At 35.0% G+C, this 25,425-nt stretch overlaps 1 non-coding gene and 1 pseudogene across 1 annotated transcript; one reads left to right on the top strand and one right to left on the bottom strand.

Moving 5' to 3' along the window:
• Positions 1–20,250, top strand: part of LOC142525923 (uncharacterized) — a 23,375-nt pseudogene extending 3,125 nt beyond the window's left edge.
• Positions 12,855–12,965, bottom strand: LOC142528143 (small nucleolar RNA R71). The gene has a single exon (XR_012815625.1). It is a non-coding gene; the product is annotated as a small nucleolar RNA R71 (small nucleolar RNA).
• Positions 20,251–25,425: the final 5,175 nt, after the last annotated feature.

Here is a 25,425-nt window from a genome sequence, read left to right on the forward strand (position 1 = left end):
ACCAGCCACAATTCGGAATATTCCAGCAACAATCGAAAGATTCAACCCGAGGAGCACCTTTGCATCCGCGTGTGGTGTTTAGCTTTGCTTGCTGTCTCGTGTCGTTTCCAGTGGCCATTTGATTGACCATGGCACGACCTAGACATCTAGGGGTATGGTATGAACCGTGGCTAAGGCCATAGGCCAACCAAGATCCACACCATTCCACCATACTCGAACCAACACATGCTGTCAAAATCAAAGGGGCCGAGAAGGGGAGGGCTGTTCTTGCGTTTGATTTAAAAACCGATTAACCATGGACAAGGCCACCAAAAGGGCGACTTAGTCACGTCTTAGAAATGCTCGGGAAGTGATCTAATCATGGCTATAGGCCCCTAGGGCAGCCAAGATCCGATCTATTCCCTTTGACCGCAACATCAGATTTCGAACACAAATGGACACAAATGGAGTTGCTGTCATTTTCGAATTTCCAGCAAGCATGGGGGCTGAAAAAATGGACTAAAGTGATCCTAATCCATCCTAGAACATGTCTAGATGTTGCCTTGGGAGCCTGGAACCGAACCAATACCTGAAACCACAACATCAAAGAAAAACCGTGAAGCTTGAAAAGAAAGGGGCCGAAATTCTGCATGTTGTTCTTTTTTTAAAATGCTGATGTATTTCGGTTTTTACATGAAAGGGGGATCATGAAACATAAAATATGATAGTATGACTTGATTGAAGAGTCAAGGAAGAATATGTGCATTCCTGGTTTCGTTTGAAAGAAAAACGAAAAGAAGAGACGATCCGGCGCGGAGGAGGTGGAGCGCTTTGCTACTTAGCTTGATTCTGAATTTTTCTCTCTTGTTTTCCCTTAGCATCTCACGATTTTTGCCTCTAAAATGACTCTGAATTTCGAGCTTAGGGAGAGGGGAAGATGGTTAGGGGAGTGAGGGAAGTGGGTGCAAAATATAAGGGGCAACTCAAGACCAAGTCTCCCTCATTTTGAATTTTGAATTGTTGTTTGATATCAAATGAGTTGATGGATGGCTCTAGAAGGTGGGGGCCGAAATCTTAAGCTTTCTAGACTAGGATAATGCTCAATAATTAATTAATTAAGGTGGAATAATCATAAAAGAAAGATTAGCATGTTAACACCAAAAAGAATGGGTCAAAAGGGTGATGAGTTGGCATGGCAATACACAATCCACCAGGGCCAAAATTCTCACAAATAAATGGAGGGGAATTCTTTTCTAACTAGTAAATTTATAACCCTTAAAAGCCTCACTAATCCTTTAATTAATTTAGTGAATTAATCCTTTAATTATTGGAACTTAAGTGAACTTATTTCCTACTCACCTCAAGTAAATAAATTAAATTCTCAAACCTCCTTTTTAACTTAAATGAACTTACTTGCTAGCTAAAATAAATTCCGGAACTGATTTTTGAATCTTAAATTCTATCTCAAAACTCCAACTCCAGTCCGGCCTCATTGAAAATAACTGAAATGATAAAAATTAAACCACTGCATAAAATAATTAAATTTAAATACTCATGCAATCAAATCATTTTAATTTTAAAATACTAGAATTATGCATGGTATATACGTAGTTTAAGTTACGGGTTCTACAATCCTTCCCCCTTTAAAAGAAATTTCGTCCTCGAAATTAAAACTCACCGAATAACTCGGGGGTAACGATCTCTCATCTCCGACTCAGACTCCCATGTAGCTTCCTCCTCTGAATGGTTGAGCCATCGGACTTTGACTCGCTTAACTAGCTTGTTCCGAAGCTTCTTCTCCTGTCTGTCTAGGATCTTCACTGGCCTCTCCTCATAAGATAGGTTCGGAGTAAGCTGCAACGGCTCAAAGTTCAGGACATGCGAAGGGTTCGCCATGTACTTCCTCAGCATGGAGACGTGGAACACATTGTGCACTCCGGCCAGATTTGGCGGAAGAGCCACACGATAAGCTAGCGTACCAACTCTGTCGAGGATCTCAAATGGTCCAATGAATCTCGGACTGAGCTTCCCTTTCTTGCCAAATCTCATGACACCCTTCATAGGTGTCACCTTCACAAAGACATGGTCGCCGACAGCAAACTCTAAATCTCTCCTCCGCTGATCGGCATAACTCTTCTGTCGACTCAGAGCAGTCCTCATTCTGTCACGGATCCGGGCTACTACATCAACAGTCTGCTGAATAATATCTGGACCCAACTCTGCTCTCTCTCCTACTTCATCCCAATGAACAGGAGATCTACACTTGCGGCCATATAGTGCTTCATACGGAGCCATACCAATGGAAGACTGGAAGCTATTGTTGTAGGTGAACTCAACCAATGGCAAGTTCGACTCCCAACTCCCTGAGAAATCAATGATGCAAGCACGGAGAAGATCCTCTAAAATCTGAATGACTCGCTCTGACTGCCCATCTGTCTGCGGATGGAAAGCTGTGCTAAACAGCAACTTCGTACCCATAGTCGAATGCAAACTCTTCCAAAATGAGGAAGTGAATCTAGGATCTCTGTCAGATACGATAGAAACTGGAATACCATGGAGTCGGACTATCTCTCGGATATACAGCTCTGCATACTGAACCATGGTGAAAGTCATCTTAATAGACAAGAAGTGCGCTGACTTGGTAAGACGATCTACAATCACCCAGATAGCATTCGATCCTCTGGCTGACCTCGGCAATCCGGTCACAAAGTCCATGGTAACATTCTCCCACTTCCACTCGGGAATAGGGAGAGGCTTGAGCAAACCTGCTGGTCTCTGATGCTCCGCTTTCACTAATTGACAAGTCAGACACTCGGACACAAATCGCCTGATATCATTCTTTATCCCTGGCCACCAATACAATAGCTGCAGATCCTTGTACATCTTCGTACTCCCTGGATGAATAGAGTACGGCGACGTATGGGCTTCTGATAAGATATCTGCTCGGATAGAATCACTGCTAGGAACCCATATCCTGTCTCGGTATCTCACAATACCATCACTGAGTGAATACAAGACACTGCCCTTGGCCTCATCCCTCTGCTTCCACTTTGCTAACTGCTCATCTATTGACTGACCACTGCGAATACGGTCTAGAAGAGAAGACTGAATGGTCAAGGTAGATAGACGGGGAACTCTACCTTGAGGATAAGTCTCAAGATCAAACCTCTGCATCTCAATCTAAAGAGGTCTTGACACTGTCAAATGAGCCATCACTGCGACTTTTCTGCTCAATGCATCCGCAACTACATTAGCTTTACCCGGGTGGTAGCTAATGTCACAGTCATAATCCTTCACAAGCTCCAACCAACGCCTCTGACGCATGTTCAGCTCCTTCTGCGTAAAGAAATACTTGAGGCTCTTGTGGTCGGTAAATATCTGGCACTTCTCTCCATACAGATAATGCCTCCAAATCTTCAAGGCAAAAACTGCTGCGGCCAACTCTAGATCATGGGTAGGGTAGTTCTTCTCATGAGTCTTCAACTGTCTAGAAGCATAAGCTATCACCTTCCCATGCTGCATCAATACTGCGCCAAGACTGAGCTTCGAAGCATCGGTATACAGAACAAACTCACCGGACCCTGACGGCACGGCCAAAACTGGTGCTGAGATAAGAGCTTGCTTCAAAGTATCGAAGCTCTTCTGACACTCCTCGCTCCAAACAAATTTCACATTCTTCTTGGTCAGTGCTGTGAGTGGAACTGCAATCGAAGAGAATCCCTTAATGAACTTCCGATAATATCCTGCTAAGCCAAGAAAACTGCGGATCTCTGATGCATTTTGCGGCACAACCCAATCTCTGACTGCTGCAACTTTCGCTGGGTCTACCTCAATACCACTGCTGGATACAATGTGGCCTAAGAACGCCACCTTCTCTAACCAGAATTCGCATTTACTGAACTTTGCGAATAATTTGTGCTTTTGCAATGTCTGCAACATTGTGGCCAGATGCCTGCTGTGATCCTCCCGATTCTTGGAGTAGACGAGAATGTCATCTATGAATACTATCACAAACTGGTCGAGGTATGGCTGAAATACGCGATTCATGAGATCCATGAAGATCGCTGGCGCATTCGTCAAAATGAACGGCATCACAAGAAACTCGTAGTGACAATAACGAGTCCTGAAAGCTGTCTTTGAAACATCAGCATCTCTCACCTTCAACTGGTGATAACCGGAACGCAGATCTATCTTAGAGAAAATCGAAGCTCCCTGCAACTGGTCAAACAGATCCTCAATCCTCGGAAGTGGGTATTTATTCTTCACTGTAACCCTGTTCAACTCCCGATAGTCAATACAAAGCCTCATCGTGCCATCTTTCTTCTTAACAAACAAGACTGGCGCGCCCCAAGGTGAGAAACTAGGGCGAATAAACTCCTTGTCAAGAAGTTCCTGAATCTGCTTCTTAAGCTCTGCCATCTCTGTCGGTGCAAGTCGGTACGGTGCTTTTGAGATCGGAGCCGGTCCTGGCATAAGCTCGATGGAAAACTCCACCTCTCTCTCAGGTGGCATACCAGAGACATCCTTAGGAAAAACGTCTAAGAAGTCTCTAACAATCGGAACATCTGAGGCTGACTGACTGGGCGCCTCGGGGACAGATACAAAGGTTGCTAGAAACGCCCGACACCCTCTATGCATGAGCTTCCTAGCCAGAACATATGGAATAATACGTGGTAGAGGAAAGTACCTGTCTGGCTCAAATAAGAAATGCGTCATTCCAGGCGGTCGGACTAGAACAGATCTCCGCTGGAAGTCAATCAAAACTCTGTTCCGTAGTAGCCAATCCATCCCTAGTATAATGTCAAACTCTGGCATCGGCAGTACGATCAGATCCGCATAAACAAGGTTGCCATGGAGCTCAAGATCTGTGTCTCGGATCACACTGGTGGCTGCCATCTCCTCGCCAGACGGCAGTACTACGGAATAGGCTATATCTAGCCCAATGGTCTTAACTTTGAGGAAATTAGCAAAGACCTCTGAAATAAATGAGTGAGTGGCCCCTGAATCTATCAAGGCCTTCGTAGCGAAACCGGATATAAAAATTCTCCCTGAAAGATCGGAACTCTAAGTTGAACCCAATAGTTACAAAGACTAAACTTATAGACATGAAAAGGTTGAAGTTCTTCTAACTTAAATTTCAAAAATATTACAAAGTAGAGCATGCAATCCTAACGCAATTCTATGTTCAAAATATTAACCCAAAACATTAAGTTCCAAATGCAGACTCAAAGCTTAAGGTACCTGTCATCAGCATAGTATCGGGGTTCGTCTCCGTCGCATGGAGAGCAAACACTCTGCCCTGGGTAGGCAGGTTCCTTTGAGGGCACTGCAGAAATAAGTGGTCTGGACTACCACACCTATAACACTTTCCTGAGCCGTACAAACATGCTCCAGGATGGAGACGTGAACACTTAGGACAGACTGGGCGCTCAGGAGCCCTCAGGGCTGGGCATCCCCGCTACTGCTGGCCTCTGTTTCTAGGCGGTTCGTGAAAATGCCTCTTGTTCTGCTGCTGATGCTGCTGAGGAGGAGGGCGGTGCGGTACCTGGGCTGGTCGCTTTCCCAAGCGATCTCTCTCGATATCACGCTGATCCTGCTCTGCGGCTAGGGCTTTGGAGACAGCGACCTCATAAGAAGTAGGGTCAGACACCCTAACATCACAGAGCAAGATCGGCCGTAGACCCACCAGAAAATGCATCATCTAGGCTCTAGCATCGTTTGCGATCAGGGGTACAAAATGACAACCCCTCTCGAACTTACGGATGAACTCCGTAACAGTCATATCTCCTTGCCTCAAGCTCATAAACTCATTGGTCAACCTGGTGCGCACTTCCTCAGCAAAGTATTTGGAGTAGAACACCTCCCTGAAACGTGCCCAAGTCAGGGTAGCCAAGTCAAGGGGTACTGAAGCTCCTTCCCACCATAAGCGGGCGTCTCCTCCGAAAAGATAAGAGGCACAACGAACTCGATCCGCATCGCCAAGCTCCATGAAATCAAAAATAACCTCGAGGGACTTGATCCAGCCCTCGGCAATCATGGGGTCAGACGTCCCAGAAAACTCTTTCAGACGCATCTTCATGAATCTTTCGTAGACAGCCTCGGGCCCTGCCGGCCTGGTCGCCACAGCACTGTTCCCCGCAAATTGTGCGAAGAACTGAGTCATCCCAGCTAACATCTGGGCATTCAAGTCCGGTGGAGGTGGAGGTGGTAAGTCTCTCTCCTGCCTCGGCTCCTCTCTCTCCTCTCGGCGAGGCTCCTCCCCAGTAGGGCGCTCAAGGGTGCGTCTAGGGGGCATACTGTTCCATACATAACCCATACGTAACTAACATGCATAATTCCATAATTTATTTAAATTTAAATACTGAACAAATAAAATGAATCTGGACATACAATGCTTCATGAAATCATGCCGTTAAGAAAATAATTCATGCTTTAAAGAAAATGCGTAAATATAAACTTACAGACCGAAGACGTGACTTCGTGAGCTTCTCTTGGTCAGTAGTAGTACAACCCTATACAGAACCACCGCTCTGATACCATCTGTAACATGGCTAAAATCCTTTCTTGAAAATTTGCGGAAAATTTAAAATTTTTCTTTTTAAATAATTAAAATTGCCTCCTTCATAAATGAACTTATAAGTAAAGTTTGATGTTCAATGTGGCGACGGAAGAATTAACATTTTTGAAATAACAGTAAAAAGTTTTTCCAACAATAATTAAAACGTTTGAGCCATCAATTAAAAATAAATGCTGAACTGAGGTCCTCGAGTCCTACTACTGCCAACTCGAGCCTGCTCACTGGTCCCCGCCCTCGGCCCCGGCATCATCAGAACCTACAACAATCAAGTCTAGTGAGTCTAAAGACTCAACATGCATATATCGTAAATAACGAGTAAATACTATAGTAAAATTTCATGGAATAAAAATGTCGTGTCATAAGGCATATCGTAAAAGGGTCGTGTCATGATTAATTAAAATACGTGCATAACTGAACTGAAAATATCATGGTAAAAATGTTTGCTCCTTGGAGCCCTGTACTGAAATAGCCTGTAATAATTTTCCTGGTGAGATTATGGTATACGCAAGTGGCCCCTGCACTGAAACTGAACGGTAACTGGCGACCGGATAATAAAATGCTCCCATGACCGGTAACTGGCGACCGGATAAAATAGTAAAACGTCTGATCAGACTGTAGCCACAGTATACTGGGTGAAACAAACTCAACTGACCGGTAACTGGCGACCGGATTTAGCAATAATCCCATGATAGTGTAATGGCCACAAGCAATATCGCATAATCTCAAAAATGAACATTTTATATTTTATGCACGTAATATAATTAAAAGGCACAATTAAATATCCTGAAATAATTTACTTCTTGGATTGTGTCGCTCCCAAGCTCGCTGCAACCTAAATATGTCATGAAAAATATGCAATAGATTTATGGGACCAAACTATGCAATAACATTCTAAAATGTGACAATTACCCCTACCAACTTCGTATTTAATCATGACTCCGAACCAACCCGAACCAACACTGAACCGTCATGTAGTCATGATTAAAATACGCCTAAAATGATAAAATAATGCTCCTAAAATGGTGAGGGCCGAAATCTAGGTGAATGGAGGCCAAAACAAGAAACGCTCTTTCGAGAGTCAATTTGGCACATCGCACCGTAAATTCTCGTACGACCTCAAAAATGAACCGAATGACAAACGGTAGAAAACATGACCTTCCTAACTCAATGATAAACTGTTCAGTCCAAGGACATAGGCTAAAAGCCGACCGAGAACTCGAACGAGCCACTGAACCGTCACAGCAAGTTGCTGTCCAAAAATACAGCAGCTGTGCTTGGTTTGTTTGCATCGTTTGCGAGGCTAATGGCCATTGGGGCTTGAACCACAGACCAAAACCTCTTACCAACATCCCAAGGAATGATTCGAACCATGGCTAAGGGCTTTTAACCAGCCACAATTCGGAATATTCCAGCAACAATCGAAAAGATTCACCCGAGAGCACCTTTGCATGCGCGTGTGGTGTTTAGCTTTGCTTGCTGTCTCGTGTCGTTCCAATGGCCATTTGATTGACCATGGCACGACCTAGACATCTAGGGGTATGGTATGAACCATGGCTAAGGGCCATAGGCCAACCAAGATCCACACCATTCCACCATACTCGAACCAACACATGCTGTCAAAATCAAAGGGGCCGAGAAGGGGAGGGGCTGTTCTTGCGTTTGATTTAAAAACCGATTAACCATGGACCAAGCAACCAAAAGGGCGACTTAGTCACGTCTTAGAAATGTTAGGGAAGTGATCTAATCATGGCTATAGGCCCCTAGGGCAGCCAAGATCCGATCTATTCCCTTATGACCGCAACATCAGATTTTCGAACACAAATGGACACAAATGGAGTTGCTGTCATTTTCGAATTTCCAGCAAGCATGGGGGCTGAAACAATGGACTAAAGTGATCCTAATCCATCCTAGAACATGTCTAGATGTTGGCTTGGGAGCCTGGAACCGAACCAATACCTGAAACCACAACATCAAAGAAAACCGTGAAGCTTGAAAAGAAAGGGGCCGAAATTCTGCATGTTGTTCTTTTCTGAAAATGCTGATGTATTTCGGTTTTTACATGAAAGGGGGATCATGAAACATAAAAATATGATAGTATGACTTGATTGAAGAGTCAAGGAAGAATATATGCATGCCTGGTTTCGTTTGAAAGAAAAACGAAAAGAAGAGACGATCTGACGCGGAGGAGGTGGAGTGCTTTGCTACTTAGCTTGATTCTGAATTTTTCTCTCTTGTTTTCCCTTAGCACCTCACGATTTTTGCCTGTAAAATGACTCTGAATTTCGAGCTTAGGGAGAGGGGAAGATGGTTAGGGGAGTGAGGGAAGTGGGTGCAAAATATAAGGGGCAACTCAAGACCAAGTCTCCCTCATTTTGAATTTTGAATTGTTGTTTGATATCAAATGAGTTGATGGATGGCTCTAGAAGGTGGGGGCCGAAATCTTAAGCTTTCTAGACTAGGATAATGCTCAATAATTAATTAATTAAGGTGGACTAATCATAAAAGAAAGATTAGCATGTTAACACCAAAAAGAATGGGTCAAAAGGGTGATGAGTTGGCATGGCAATACACAATCCACTAGGGCCAAAATTCTCACAAATAAATGGAGGGGAATTCTTTTCTAACTAGTAAATTTATAACCCTTAAAAGCCTCACTAATCCTTTAATTAATTTAGTGAATTAATCCTTTAATTATGGGAACTTAAGTGAACTTATTTCCTACTCACCTCAAGTAAATAAATTAAATCCTCAAACCTCCTTTTTAACTTAAATGAACTTACTTGCTAGCTAAAATAAATTCCGGAACTGATTTCTGAATCTTAAATTCTATCTCAAAACTCCAACTGCAGTCCGGCCTCACTGAAAATAACTGAAATGATAAAAATTAAACCACTGCATAAAATAATTAAATTTAAATACTCATGCAATAAAATCATTTTAATTTAAAATACTAGAATTATGCATGGTTTATACGTAGTCTAAGTTACGGGTTCTACAGATACAACTAGCCGTGGGTTCACATCTCCATGTGATTCGGACTAAACATGTCCTTATACGAGCATACCCCAATTGCTCCACTCTTAATTATCAACTCCTTGATAACAAGAAAGTCAGAACTCAAGTCTGATAGTACCCAACCAATCATGTTAAACGCCTAGCAGCATCGCTTACATGATTCCCTAGGTATCAAATGATAGTGCCTGCAAGAACCATTCAATTATAATTAGCGTACAGTACGGTCCATTCAACTCATATATCCCGACCGATTCGACAACCATTGGTATATCGAGAGCTGTCAATGAATCGATACTATGTGTCATGTTGTAGTTGCATCGATGGTGTAATCTATGAAACCCTTTTCATAATTACCACCATACTCTGATCAGAGATTTCAAACTACATACACATGATATCACATAGGTATCCATACCCGAAGGTAAGCGGTGAATCTCCGACTACAATGCATCGACTCCTATATGTTTCGACAGAACACCCAACCTTGCCACCTGATGACCCCTTGAGAGTCGGTGAACAAGTCAAAGTGTAGTGCTAGCACATAGAGTCTCAATTTTGTCCCGGGTCATAAGGACTAATGGTGTACAAACATAAACTAGGACGTTTCCACTCGATAAGTGAGAACCACTTGAAAAGTCCTTTATGGAGGGTTGTTCAGTGCACTCTACAAGGAGCACCTATCTGCATGCTCGGACATCACAATGTCCCCTACCAATGAAACATGGTACTCACATCGCAGATACTAGTCTCGAACTCGAGCGGCCTATATCCTTCTTAGCGGCAGCTGAATCGACTAGGAACTATTTAGAATATATAGTATTCCAAATATGAGTTTCATGATACTCATCATATGAGCATCTCATATTCTTTCTACTATTTGTATATTCAAGGACATTATCTATGCAACTAGCATGGGTATACAGATAACGAAATGCCAAAATAATAATTTCAAATATTATGAAAATAAAGACTGTTCATATATAGAGTTTAAACATGAACCCTCGGCCAACACTTGGCTCGACGGGTGATGAAATTTAAAATTAATAATTTATTATATGTTAAAACCTGTATTTTAAAAATTAAGTTTCATTAAAATTATAAAATTATGTTATTTTAGTATTGTTTGTTTATATTTAATTGTCTTACTAAATATGTTTTATTTTCAAGTTTTCTATGTGTTGGTAAAATAATGATAACTCAAGCTAGAAAATTCAAATGGAGGTGACTCAAACATGTTTGGAATCCTTGAGAAATTATCTACAACTTTGCAAAAGACATGATAGCCTAAAAGGTTCATTAAGATGATCAAATTGTGTAAATATCAAAAGGAGGACAAATTTACTTTTACTATGATCATCATATAGTAAAAAAATCATAACTATTTCAATATTTAACCAAATGAGGTGAACCAAGTGGCCAAATTCATCTACAGACAATTCCCCACATGTTTGCCGTTTTGAGCAGAGTCAAATTCGGTGATTAAAGTTGTTGAACAAAGCATTGAAAGAAGGGACATGGAATTGAACTTGGAGGAGACAAAGAATACTATTGCAACTACATGGCATTAATAAAAATTTTGACCCTTTCTCTCATTTGGCCTATAAATAGAGGCCTTGTGCTAGCTTGAGAATCATTCTATCTCATTGTAAAATATAGTGCGAGTGTGTATCAAAGTTCTAAGTTCCAATATATTTTCTTTCATGTTCTCAACTATGAGTGATATTTTAGTGTTGATCAAAAGTAAGCTTATGGCAAGCTAAATCTATTATGTCAAGGTGAAGAGGATGCATTCTTGGTGAAGTAAGATTGTTTATATTTTGTATATTCTTTCTTTATTTCTTTTCATTTAGCTAACTTATTTTTATTGTAGGTATAAAAATGAATTATTTGTTGTTATCAATTTACATCAAATGCTTGATACCATTAAAGTGGTTATCTTGATTTGTTGTTTAATTTTGATACAATAAATATTTCATCACTTATTATTATATATATATATATATATTTATATAATAATATCATAATATTTCATCTACACGATAGTGTGGCTCTGCCGGTTGTTCTAAATGAAATATTATGATTTAATACTAACATCTAACAATCTAACATTTACTTTATCGCAACTAACTTTTATTTTTCGCATTTAACTTTTACTTTCTCGCAACTAACATTTACTTTTTCGCAACTAACATTTACTTTATCGCAACTAACTTTTACTTTACCGCAACTAACTTATTAAATCAATATATTTCATTTAGACAATAGCATGGCTCTGCCGGTTGTTCTAAATGAAATATAATGATTTAATTTAACATTTACTTTATGCAATTATTTATTTATATAGTTATAATTATAATCATAGGTACCATATATAAAATATCGGTTAATTCGGTATTTTCTATAGTGGGAACTATATTATATTATGTGTGTGTTTAATTTTCTTGGAACCATTATTTAGTGGTGGTTTCTTTTGTTTTACTTTTAGTTAAACAATATTACGTAATCCAAGAATAAATCCTCAAGCCTCGACAAAATTTATAATTTGTAAACTTCATTCTTGCATTTGGTAATCTATAAATTAATAAATTTAAACTCAAAATAACCTCTCTGAGGATCGATCTCGTACTTACGAAATATATTACTTGCAGACAACCTACACTTGTGTGAATTATTATTTAAGTATTAGCAAGTTTTTGACGCCGTTGCCGGGGAAGTATAAATTAAGTTTATATTTGTTAATTTATAAGTATTGTGTTGTTTTTTTTGGATGTGTATTTGGAGTCGAAAAAAAGTGGTAGACTTATTCGAGTATCTGAAAATAATTTAAACATGGATGATAATTCAAATAATCAAGATAATAATAATAATAATAATAATGATAATAATAATAATAATAATAATAATAATAATAATAATCAAAAACATGATCAATTAAGAACACTTAGGCACTATATGAACCCTATTAGAACTAGTGCCCAATTTTGTTTAGTTTCTCCTCCTGATGCATCTAATTTCAACTTCAAACCTCAAATTATTAACTTTTACCAAATTTTCATGGCTTAGATTCTGAAAATCCATATTTGCATCTAAGAGAATTTGAGGAAGTTTGTAACACTTATAATGATCAAAATTGTAGCATGGATATAGTTCGATTAAAGCTTTTTCCTTTTTCTTTAAAAGATAAAGCTAAAACATGGCTACAAAATTTAAGATCAAGTTCAATAAGATCATGGGAAGAAATGCAACAACAATTTCTCAAAAAGTTTTTCCCTTCCCATAGAACAAACTCTTTTAAAAGACAAATTACAACTTTTTCTCAAAAACAAGGAGAAATGTTTTATCAATGTTGGGATAGATTTAAAGAATTACTTAATACATGCCCACATCATGGTTTTGAAACATGGAGAATAGTTTCTCACTTTTATGAAGGTCTAATACCTAAAGATAGGCAAATGATAGAATTCATGTGTAATGGAACTTTTGAAGATAAAAATCCAAATGAAGCTATGGAATATTTGGATTCATTAGCAGAAAATGCTCAAATTGGGATAATATAGGCACAATAGGGGTTCCACCAACAACTAAAAACAATAATTCAACAAATGGGGGTGGTATCTATAATCTTAAAGATGATATAGATATTCAAGCTAAATTTGCATCTTTAGCAAGAAAAATTGAGTCATTAGAAATGAAAAAGAGTGGTCAATTAAAAAGTATTCAAGAAATTATTTGTCATATACGTGATACACATGATCATGCTTCAAAAGATTGTCCAACATTACCTTCATTTAAAGAATGTCTCCATGAACAAGCAAATTATGTTAACAATTATAAAAAATCAATACTAGATCCTTTTTCACAATCATATAATCCTGGATGAAAAAATCATCCTAATTTTAGTTGGAGGAATGATAATAATACACAACCGTCACAACAATATTTTCAAAATAACCAAAATCATCAAGGTTATATTCCTTATGTTACACCTCAAAGAAAAAACTTTGAAGATGTAATTCATGCATTTATCCAAAAGCAAGAGTCTATCAATATTCAAAACAGTCAATCTATGAGTGATTTGAAAGAAACTCTTGCAAAATTTGCATCTGCACTTAATATTCATGAAAAAGGAAAATTTCCATCTCAACCTCAACCTAATCCTAAAAATCAAAATCAAGAATTAAAAAATGAAAAAATTGATCAAATAAAATCTGTTATTACCCTTAGAAGTGGTAAAATAGTTAATGATCCATATAGTAATGAAAACAAGGATCATTTAAAATCAAAGAGTAAGGATGATAATCCTGATACTTTTGAGAATGATGATACCTTAAATTTTAAGAATAATATGGTGAATGATAAATCATCTGAAATAGTAAATAAGTCAAATAAACCTCCACAATTTCCTCATGCATTAACAAATCATAAAAAACAAAAAAGTGGTTCTGATATCTATGAAGTTTTTAAATAAGTGAAGATAAATATTCCATTATTAGATGCTATTAAACAAGTACCTTCTTATGCAAAATTTTTAAAAGACTTATGTACTGTAAAGAGAAAATTGCATGTGAAGAAGAAAGCATTCTTGGCTGAACAAGTAAGTTCTATTCTTCAAAATAATTCTAGTTTAAAATATAAAGATCCTGGTTGTCCAACAATTTCATGTATTATTGGAGAAAATAAAATTAAAAAAGCTTTGTTGGATTTGGGAGCAAGTGTGAATTTACTTCCTTATTCAGTTTATGAAAAACTTAATTTAGGAGAATTAAAACCCACTTCTGTTACTCTCTTACTGGCGGATAGGTCAATCAAAATATCTATAGGTATTGTAGAAGATGTGTTGGTTCAAGTTGATAAATTCATATATCCTGTAGATTTTATTGTTTTGGATACACAACCAATAGAAGTACATAATAAAATTCCAGTAATATTGGGACGACCATTTCTAGCAACTTCAAATGCTTTAATTAATTGTCGAAATGGAATAATGAAATTGTCTTTTGGAAATATGACTCTAGAACTTAATGTGTTCAATTTATGTAAACAACCAAGTATTAATGAAAATGAATATGATAATGAAATTGAAACAATTGTGGAAGAAAATATACAAGAAGAAAATTTAAATCAACAATCTGAAGTTTTTTCAATAGAAAGTTTTGAGTCTAAAAATAATTTTAAAGAAGATGATAATACAAAACTTGAATTAAAAGTTTTACCATTAGAATTGAAATATGTATTTCTTGGTGAAAATAAAACATTTACTGTTGTAATTTCTTCCACTCTTTTGCCGAATCAAGAAGAAGATTTGATTAAATTACTTAAAAAATATAAAAATGCAATTGAATGGACTTTGAAAGATATAAAAGGTATGAATCCTTTAATTTGTACACATAAAATTCACTTGGAAGAAAATGGTAAAACATATCAACAACTACAAAGAAGGTTAAATCCACATATGAAGGAAGTTGTTAAGAATGAAGTATTAAAACTATTAGACGCTGGAATTATCTATCCAATTTCAGATAGTAAATGGGTAAGTCCAACACAAGTAGTACCTAAAAAGTCCGGCATCACTGTTATAAAAAATGAAAAGGGAGAGTTATTACAAACTAGGATTCCATCTAGTTGGCGTATGTGTATTGATTATAGAAAATTAAATGATGTAACTAGAAAAGATCATTTCCCACTATCATTTTTAGATCAAATTCTAGAAAAAGTAGCAGGAAATTCATATTACTGTTTTCTTGATGGGTATTCGGGGTATTATCAAATACCTATTTCATTAGAAGATCAAGAAAAAACTACTTTTACTTGTCCTTTCGGAACTTTTGCATTTAAAAGAATGCCATTTGGTTTATGTAATGCTCCGGCTACTTTTCAAATATGCATGTTAAGTATTTTCAGTGATATGATTGGAGAATATGTAGAAGTTTTTATGGATGATATAACTGTTTTTGGAAACTCATTTGAAAATTGTCTTAAAAATCTAGAAGAAGTATTAAAAAGATGTGAAGAAAAAAATCTTGTTTTAAATTGGGAAAAATGTCATTATATGGTTAAATCTGGGATTGTTTTAGGACATATGATATCTGAAAAAGGAATTGAAGTTGATAAAGCTAAAGTTGATGTTATTGCTAATTTAACATCACCAAAAACGGTCAAAGAAGTTCGATCATTCTTGGGTCATGCAGGATTTTATAGAAGGTTTATAAAAAACTTCAGCATAATATCTAAACCAATTTCAAATCTTTTAACAAAAGATACACAATTTGAATGGACTCAAAAATGTGAAAATGTTTTTAAAAAAATTATTAATCTTTTAGTTACATCACATATTTTACAACCTGCAGATTGGTCTTTACCATTTGAATTAATGTGTGATGCAAGTGATTATGCTATAGGAGCTGTGTTAGGACAAAGAAAAGAAGGAAAACCTTATGCAATCTATTATGCTAGTAGAACCTTAAATAGTGCCCAAATAAATTATTCAACTAACAGTAGTATTTGCATTAGATAAGTTTCAATCTTATTTAATTGGTTCTAGTACTATTGTTTACACCGATCATTCCGCCATAAAATATTTATCGAATAAACAAGATGCTAAGCCAAGATTAATACGGTGGATTTTATTGTTACAAGAATTTGATATTATAATTAAAGATAAAAAAGGAAAAGAAAATGTTGTAGCCGATCATTTATCTAGAATAATGACTGAATCATCTCATAATGAAATACCAATAAATGAAAATTTTCCAGATGATCAGTTGTTTTATGCTACTATTATGCCCTGGTTTGCTAACATTGTAAATTTTCTTGTGACAAATAAAATGCCTTCTCATTGGAATTCATAGGATAAGAATAAATTCTTGATAGAAGTTAAAAAATTTTATTGGGATGATCCTTACTTATTTAAGTATTGTCCTGACCAAATTTTTCGACGACGCATACCCGACAATGAAGTAAGTAATGTTATTAAATTTTGTCATTCTGAAGCAGGTGGAGGTCATTTTTCATCCAATAAAACAGCTAAAAAAATCTTACAATGTGGATTTTATTAGCCGTCTTTATTCAAAGATACGCATTTATTTTGCAAATCTTATGAAAACTGTCAGAAGATGGGATCAATTTCAAAACGAAACATGATGCCTTTAAATCCAATCATAATTATTGAAATATTTGATAGTTGGGGGATAGATTTTATGGGTCCATTTCCATTATCTTTTGAATATACGTACATTTTAGTCACTGTTGATTATGTTTCAAAATGGATTGAAGCAATTGCATGTAGAACTAATGATCATAAAGTTGTTATAAAATTTTTAAAAGAAAATATTTTTAGCCGATTTGGAATACCTAGAGCAATAATTAGTGATGGGGGAAGTCATTTTATAAATAAATCATTTTCTTCTTTGTTAAGAAAATATGACATTACACATAAAGTTTCTACCCCATATCATCCTCAAAGTAATGGTCAAGTTGAACTTGCAAATAGAGAAATAAAACAAATTTTAGAAAAAATAGTTAATCCAAATCGAAAAGATTGGTCTTTAAGATTAACTGATGCATTATGGGCATATAGAACTGCATTTAAAACATCATTAGGGATGTCACCATATAGGTTAGTTTTTGGTAAGCATTGTCATTTACCGGTTGAACTTGAAAATAAAGCATATTGGGCAATTAAAGCATTTAATATTAATTTAGATGATGCATCTAAATTAAGAAAATTGCAAATAAATGAACTTGAAGAATTAAGAAATGATGCATATGAAAATTCAAAGATTTATAAAGATAAAACTAAAGCCTTTCATGATAAAAATATTATGAGAAAGTCATTTGAAATTGGACAAAAAGTTTTGCTTTATAATTCTCGTTTGCATTTATTTTCAGGTAAACTAAGATCGAGGTGGTCAGGACCATTTATAGTCAAATTTGTTTATCCTCATGGTGCTGTTGATATTGAAAATCCTAAAAATAATGACGTGTTTAAAGTTAATGGGCAAAGACTTAAGCCTTTTATAGAAAATGAAATTCTTAATAATGAGTTTATGCCTTTATATGATCCACAATAGTTGTTTGATATTTTCATTTTGTTTTGCAGATTCTAGTTCATTTCCCGGTTAAGTGGCGGATAACAGTACTCCGTGACTGTTTAAGTCGGTTTCTTCAGTTTTCCCAAAATAATTTAAATATATATAATAATAATAATATGGATGCGTGTATTATGAATCTTCGTAAATATTTTGCTTGTTTACCTGATAATGCGTTGAAAAAAATTTATAAAGCTAGATGTGAGCGGCTAAGGTTGATGATGTCATATGGCATACCGAATGATGTCCGTTTGATAATTGAAGCAAAAGTCTGATTGGTTGGGGAAGCAAGTGAATTAAAAATAAGACATATGCCAGGATTTGGTAAAAGCACATATACCAAAAAGTGAAGAGCTAAACGTATAGGTGGATGTCATAAATGTGCAAGGTGGACTTGTAAGGAAAAATGCAAAAATGTTGGAATGACATCAATGAATAGAGAAGATAAAATTTTATTCATTAAGAATGGTCTGAGTAAAGAGCCTTTGGATAATTTTCTAGAGGTTCTTGATACGCATTCTAGTGGGTACGTGCAAAATGAACTTCTTAAACTATGGTGGCAATTTCAACAGGAGGAATATCAATATGGATGGTGGAATCAGCCTTACAAAGATCCTACTGTAGTAACGCATATCTATTTAGATAAGTAAATATATATACATAATTTCGTCTTGAGAATCTGACATTAAAAGACCATGTTTGCCAATTTATAAGAAAATTGGATGGGAAGCATATCCTCGACTCATAGAAGGCGTTGAAGCCGTTACTAAACGTAAAATCAGATGAAGATGTGAGCCACAATCACAACTACGCTGTATATATTTGTTTTAATTTTGTCATTTTTATTTTCTTTTAATAATAATAATTTCATGTTCAAATATTGACTTTTGGCATGTTACGCTTATAAATTCATATGCTGTGATCTAACCATTACAAAAAACATATTTCTCAACATGTCAACGTCCACGGTAAGTAAAATCAAAAATATTTGTGTATTTTGTGGATCGAGTGCAGGAAAAGTTTCAATTTATGAAGAAGTAGCAGAAAATCTTGAAATAACACTTGCTAAAAAAAAGATTCATTTGGTATATGGTGGTGGTGAAGTTGGCCTCAGGGAAAAGTTGCAAAAGCTGTGCATGCAGGTGGAAGTGAAGTTTTAGGCATTATTCCGATTACCTTAGCCAATCTTACAGTACCAACAATAGGAGAAGAATTGAAAGTGGACAACATGTATGAACGAATTACTCAAATGATTGAACATTCAGATGCTTTCATTGCTTTGCCAGGAGGTTTCGGTACTTTGGAAGAAATATTTCATATTGTTTGTTGGGCACAATTAAATATCCACAATAAGCCAATTGGTTTGTTAAATGTTAACAATTATTATGATAAACTGTTATCGTTTCTTGATGATGTTGTGGAACATGGACTTATTTCATTAGCTTCGCGAAGGATGTTAGTTTCTGCTACAAGTGAAGGTGAACTTATTGATTTACTGCAAGGATTTAGTCATGAACCAGATCTATCCTTATCTCAACTTAATTGGCCAACATCCAAAAGTAAGAAAAAAAATTCATGTGATGCTAAACTTGTGATTCAACGGTATGTTTTAATGTTTTTCTTTAAGGTATGAATATTTTCTTCTTCTTCTTCTCTTAGTTTTTTTATATAAAAATTAAAATATATACTTATATATAGTAATAATAATAATAATTTTTAGTTCAATGTCGAGTAAGGTGTCAGTAAAATGCACCTGAGACGCATTAGTTAATAATTATTGGAAAATCACAATACACTAGATTTTAATATTCATTATATTCAAAATACAGACTAAAAGAAAAATTAGTTTTTCATATGTACCAATTTATATATATATTTTGATCAATTAATATAAAATATATAATAGATGTGTTCATATATATATATATATAATTGTATGTGTTTTCAAATAAAATAATTCTAAAACTTTTATGAGAATATAGTTAAAAGATATGGTTTGTATGGTTGTTAACATGTATAATTGAAAGAATTCTTTTGTAAAAGTATAATATATACTCACACATCTTTTGTGAGTGAGTGGTGAGAAATGAGAAAACAATTAATAAACTTTTATTGATTATTAAAAAATGGTTAATTACAAGAATATAACTCCCCTAAAAAAATTATTTATTGAAAAAAGAAAAAAAAGAAGTAAATATATAACGGACTGCAAAATACTTTATTCATTGTAATTTTTTTAGATTTGATTGATGTACTATCAATGTGTTCTAAAAACATCAATATTGTATTCAAAAAGAAAAAAAAAAACAAAAAACAAATAAACAAAAAGATTTGTTTGTGCTAGATAAGTTTCAAAGGTAGTCGGATGTATCCGTTATATAAATGTTTATATATATATATATATATTTATGGTAGAATGTTTGGATAAAAAATTTTATGTTATTGTAAAGTTTTGCAGTCACGTTATTTAAAAAAAAAAACAATAAAAAAAAAAGAAAAAAAATGGGGATTTTATTCTTTGTAAATTTTCCTATTTTTTTTCAATATTAGTTTAATTAATTGTCTGCTTTAATACTTAGGCTTTTACAATGAGAGTTAATATTCATTCCAACTCCATGAGTGAAAACTAGCTATTTCTTAAATATTTTGACCTGAAAGAATATATGGAGTTGAGGCTTTTACAATAATATTCTTGATATTATACATGTTATGGTGGGTGGTGTGAATTATCTTTTTGACTATATTATTAAAAAAAAAATTATATATATATATATATTGTTATTTTATATATTATGTGAAAATAAGAATAAAAAAAAAACACATTTAATTATATATTATTATATTAAACGAAAATATATATATATATATATAAATCGGTATATGATTTTGTTTTTAATAAATATGTTTGTATTTGAATATATAAAAGGAATAAAGAATCTAGGTTGTGATTTTTCGATAAAGTTTATTACTAAGGACTAGTAATAAGATAGTGTGGGGGTGTGATGAAACTTAAAATTAATAATATATTATATGTTAAAACCTGTATTTTAAAATTTAAGTTTCATTAAAATTATAAAATTATGTTATTTTAGTATTATTTGTTTATATTTAATTGTCTTACTAAATATGTTTTATTTTCAGGTTTTCTACGTGTTGGTAAAATAATGATAACTCAAGCTAGAAAATTCAAATGGAGGTGACTCAAACATGTTTGGAATCCTTGAGAAATTATCTACAACTTTACAGAAGACATGATTTCCTAAAAAGTTCATTAAGATGATCAAATTGTGCAAATATCAAAAGGAGGACAAATTTACTTTTACTATGACCAGCATATAGCAAATAAATCATAACTATTTCAATATTTAACCAAATGTAAGGCCCGAGATTTTAATTACCGTAATCCGAGATTAATCTGAAATGATTTATTGATTAATTGAGATGATTATGGAGGAAACGGATCGGACCGGGAGAGCCGAAAGAAGATTGGACATTTTGTGCAAGAAGAGTTCGGCGCACATGCGCGGTGAATACGCGCACATGCGCGGAACGTCCAGAGAGTTCGGCGCACATGCGCGGCGGAAGGCGCGCATATGCGCGATTAGTGAAATGCCGAGACAGTAGGTCTCGCGCATATGCGCGAGCAGTCCAGTAGCCAACGTTTGAAACAGAAGCTTTGGCGCATATGCGCCGGATTGAGGCGCGCATATGCGCCAGTAGTTACGAAGCCGAGCATTGAGACCAGTAGGTCTCGCGCATATGCGCCATTTGGAGTCGCGCATATGCGCGAGACATGCAGATTGAGGAGTCGCCACGTTTCTTGATTCATGCATGTGTATATATATATATATATATATATATATATGTAAATGGACGAGATTTACATTGAATTATCCGAAGAAGCTTCGGGAAAAAGACTCCGTCTGTGATTTTTGAAATTGAATTACGAGCGAACCGTCTGTTTGATTTTAAAATCCGACTTCAGTACTATGTTCCTATCGACGTAGGCTACAACTGGACGTAAGTTTTACTACGTTTAGATATGTTTTGAAATTATGATGTTGTCAGAATTGAATGGGATTCATATATGATGTTCTTGACATGTTAGACATCATAGAATCGAAGTCAGATTAAGAAACGGACTGATTATGGAATTGTTATGAATTTTGGAGTCGATTTGATTAAGAATCGATATCCGATTTATATTATCTTTGAAATTATGAGTTATATCGATAGTGATTATGAGTTCTGGTATTATATCTATGATGTTGGGATTGACAGGGTTATCGAGACTGTATGGTTATGCCGTCGAAACATCCGTAATTTGATATTGATCAGACTCGATATTGGTTGAGATGGTATTGTGGTATCATATGTCGATTGGCATTGATTAGATTATATTTTGATTTGAGTATTAATCAGAACAGGTTTTGAACTGAGTTATATACTGATATTGTATCTATTCGATTGTCATTATCAGATTGGGTATGGACAGAGTTGACTTCAATACTTCGTCTTCGTCGGACTGAGAAGATAAATGTATAAATTAATGTTGAGTTGGGATTGCACAACTCGAGTGAGGTTTGGCTCGAGTTTCCCTAAATCACATACTTTACCTGATTGTATTGATTTGATTGATATACTTGTTCTCTAGATTGATAGATAGCAGTTATTAGACGAGTATCTTGGGACAGAAGTGCCTGATAGTGGTGGGATCGCCACGGGCACATTGCACGATGTCACAAGATAGTGTATTGACGATAGTGCCAAAGTCTGTCACCGGATGATTGGCTATCGATGTGGATAGAAATGTGGCTTCTTCTATTACTGGTGATCGGTACTGTATCGATGTGGATAGAATGTAACTCTTCTATTACTGATGATCGATATCATATCGATGTGGATAGAATTGGAGTTTCTTCTATTACTGGTGATCGATACTATATCGATGTGGATAGAATCAGAGCTTCTTCTATTACTGGTGATCGATACCCTATCGACGTGGATAGAACTGAGTCTTTTCTATTACTGTTGGTCGATATGGGAATGCTAACTTCTGGAAACCGGGATCCCTAGACTAGGATTGAGTCTAGTCTTAAATGTGAAGTCATGAGTCTAATTGACAGTTATATTGATTCATGTTGATTATGTTCCTGAATATGGTACACATTGATTTATGTTCCTGATGATGGTACATGTTTAGAATATGATTTAATCTTGATATGGATTTATATTCTGATTTGAATACATGTTAGACATATCTGTTATATGCTTTTATATTGTTTTTATGATTGCATGTATACATGATTTATACTGAGAATGTAATTCTCACCGGAGTTATCCGGCTGTTGTCTTGTTTGTATGTGTGCATGACAACAGGTGGGATAGGATCAGGGTCAAGAAGAGAAAGAGGCTGGACTAGATGGCATGGAGATCCGGGCTTCGAAGCAACTTAGGATTCAGCACTGAGATATAGTTGAACCTAGTTGAATTCTTGTAGATAATACAAGATTTGTATATGTATGTTTAATATGTAATTTGAATTGAATTACATTACGTTTCCGCTTTGTATTTTAAAAAAAAATTTAGACCCTGTTTATTATAATTGTTTGAATTATTCCTAAAGACGATTAAGGAATGAATTAGCGTCCGGGTCCCCACACCAAATGAGGTGAACCAAGTGGCCAAATTCATCTACAGACAATTCCCCACATGTTTGCCGTTTTGAGCAGAGTCAAATTCGGTGATTAAAGTTGTTGAACAAAGCATTGAAAGAAGGGACATGGAATTGAACTTGGAGGAGACAAAGAATACTATTGCAACTACATGGCATTAATAAAAATTTTGACCCTTTCTCTCATTTGGCCTATAAATAGAGGCCTTGTGCTAGCTTGAGAATCATTCTATCTCATTGTAAAATATAGTGTGAGTTTGTATCAAAGTTCTAAGTTCCAATATATTTTCTTTCATGTTCTCAACTATGAGTGATATTTTAGTGTTGATCAAAAGTAAGCTTATGGCAAGCTAAATCTATTATGTCAAGGTGAAGAGGATGCATTCTTGGTGAAATAAGATTGTTTATATTTTGTATATTCTTTCTTTATTTCTTTTCATTTAGCTAACTTATTTTTATTGTAGGTATAAAAATGAATTATTTGTTGTTATCAATTTACATCAAATGCTTGATACCATTAAAGTGATTATCTTGATTTGTTGTTTAATTTTGATACAATAAATATTTCATCACTTATTATTATATATATATATATATATATATTTATATAATAATATCATAATATTTCATTTAGACGATAGCGTGGCTCTGCCGGTTGTTCTAAATGAAATATTATGATTTAATACTAACATCTAACAATCTAACATTTACTTTATCGCAACTAACTTTTATTTTTCGCATCTAACTTTTACTTTCTCGCAACTAACTTTTACTTTTTCCGCAACTAACATTTACTTTATCGCAAATAACTTTTACTTTACCGCAACTAACTTATTAAAATCAATATATTTCATTTAGGCAATAGCGTGGCTCTGCCGGTTGTTTTAAATGAAATATAATGATTTAATTTAACATTTACTTTATGCAATTATTTATTTATATAGTTATAATTATAATCATAGGTACCATATATAAAATATCGGTTAATTCGGTATTTTCTATAGTGGGAACTATATTATATTATGTGTGTGTTTAATTTTCTTGGAACCATTATTTATGGTGGTTTCTTTTGTTTTACTTTTAGTTAATCAATATTACATAAACCAAGAATAAATCCTCAAGCCTCGACAAAATTTATAATTTGTAAACTTCATTCTTGCATTTGGTAATCTATAAATTAATAAATTTAAACTCAAAATAACCTCTCTGAGGATCGATCTCGTACTTACGAAATATATTACTTGCAGACAACCTACACTTGGGTGAATTATTATTTAAGTATTAGCAACGGGCACCTACTCTAACATGTACACCATTAGTCCTTATGACCCTAGGACAACATTGTGACTCTATATGGTAACATTGCATTTTGACTTGTTTACCGACTCATATGGGGTCTTCAGGTCGCAATGTTGGGTGTTTTGTCGAAACATATAGGAGTCTATGCATTGTAGTCGGGGATTCACCACTTACCTTCGGGTATGGATATCCTATGTGATCTAATGTGTATGTAGTTTGAAATCTCTGATCAGAGTGTTGTTGGTAATTAAGAAAGAGGTTTCTTAGATTACACCATCGATGCAACTACGACATGACATATAGTATCGATTCTTTGACAAGCTCTCGATATACCAATAGTTGTCGAATCGATCGGGATATATGAGATGAAAGGACCGTACTTGTAGAGCCCAAAATCAGTACACGTATAACCCATACTTTTATTTAATTGTTAAATCATTTATTTATTTCTAAAATGATTTTAGCGATGCATGTTTTGTGAAAATTGCTTCATTTTAAATTATTTATTTTTATGTGATGCACGTTAAAATATTTCTCGAGTTTCATATTTCAGGCGATTATTCGATGTGGGATCGAGGAAAAGGGACCGACGACGATTTTGACAATTTTAAAATGTGGTATTTTATTTTAAGTTAAGGATGAGACATTTTAAATAATTTATTTAGTTGTAGCATTTTAAAAGCTTAATTTTGTTATTAGGTGATTTTAAAATTTCAGAATTTTAAAAGGTATACCTATTGTGTATTTTATTTCAATTTTTAAGATGCTAGTATTTTGTGAGGAGTTAGTATTTT

This window comes from Primulina tabacum, chromosome 15 (assembly GCF_025594145.1).
Source record: "Primulina tabacum isolate GXHZ01 chromosome 15, ASM2559414v2, whole genome shotgun sequence".
Classification (NCBI taxonomy): Eukaryota; Viridiplantae; Streptophyta; class Magnoliopsida; order Lamiales; family Gesneriaceae; genus Primulina; species Primulina tabacum.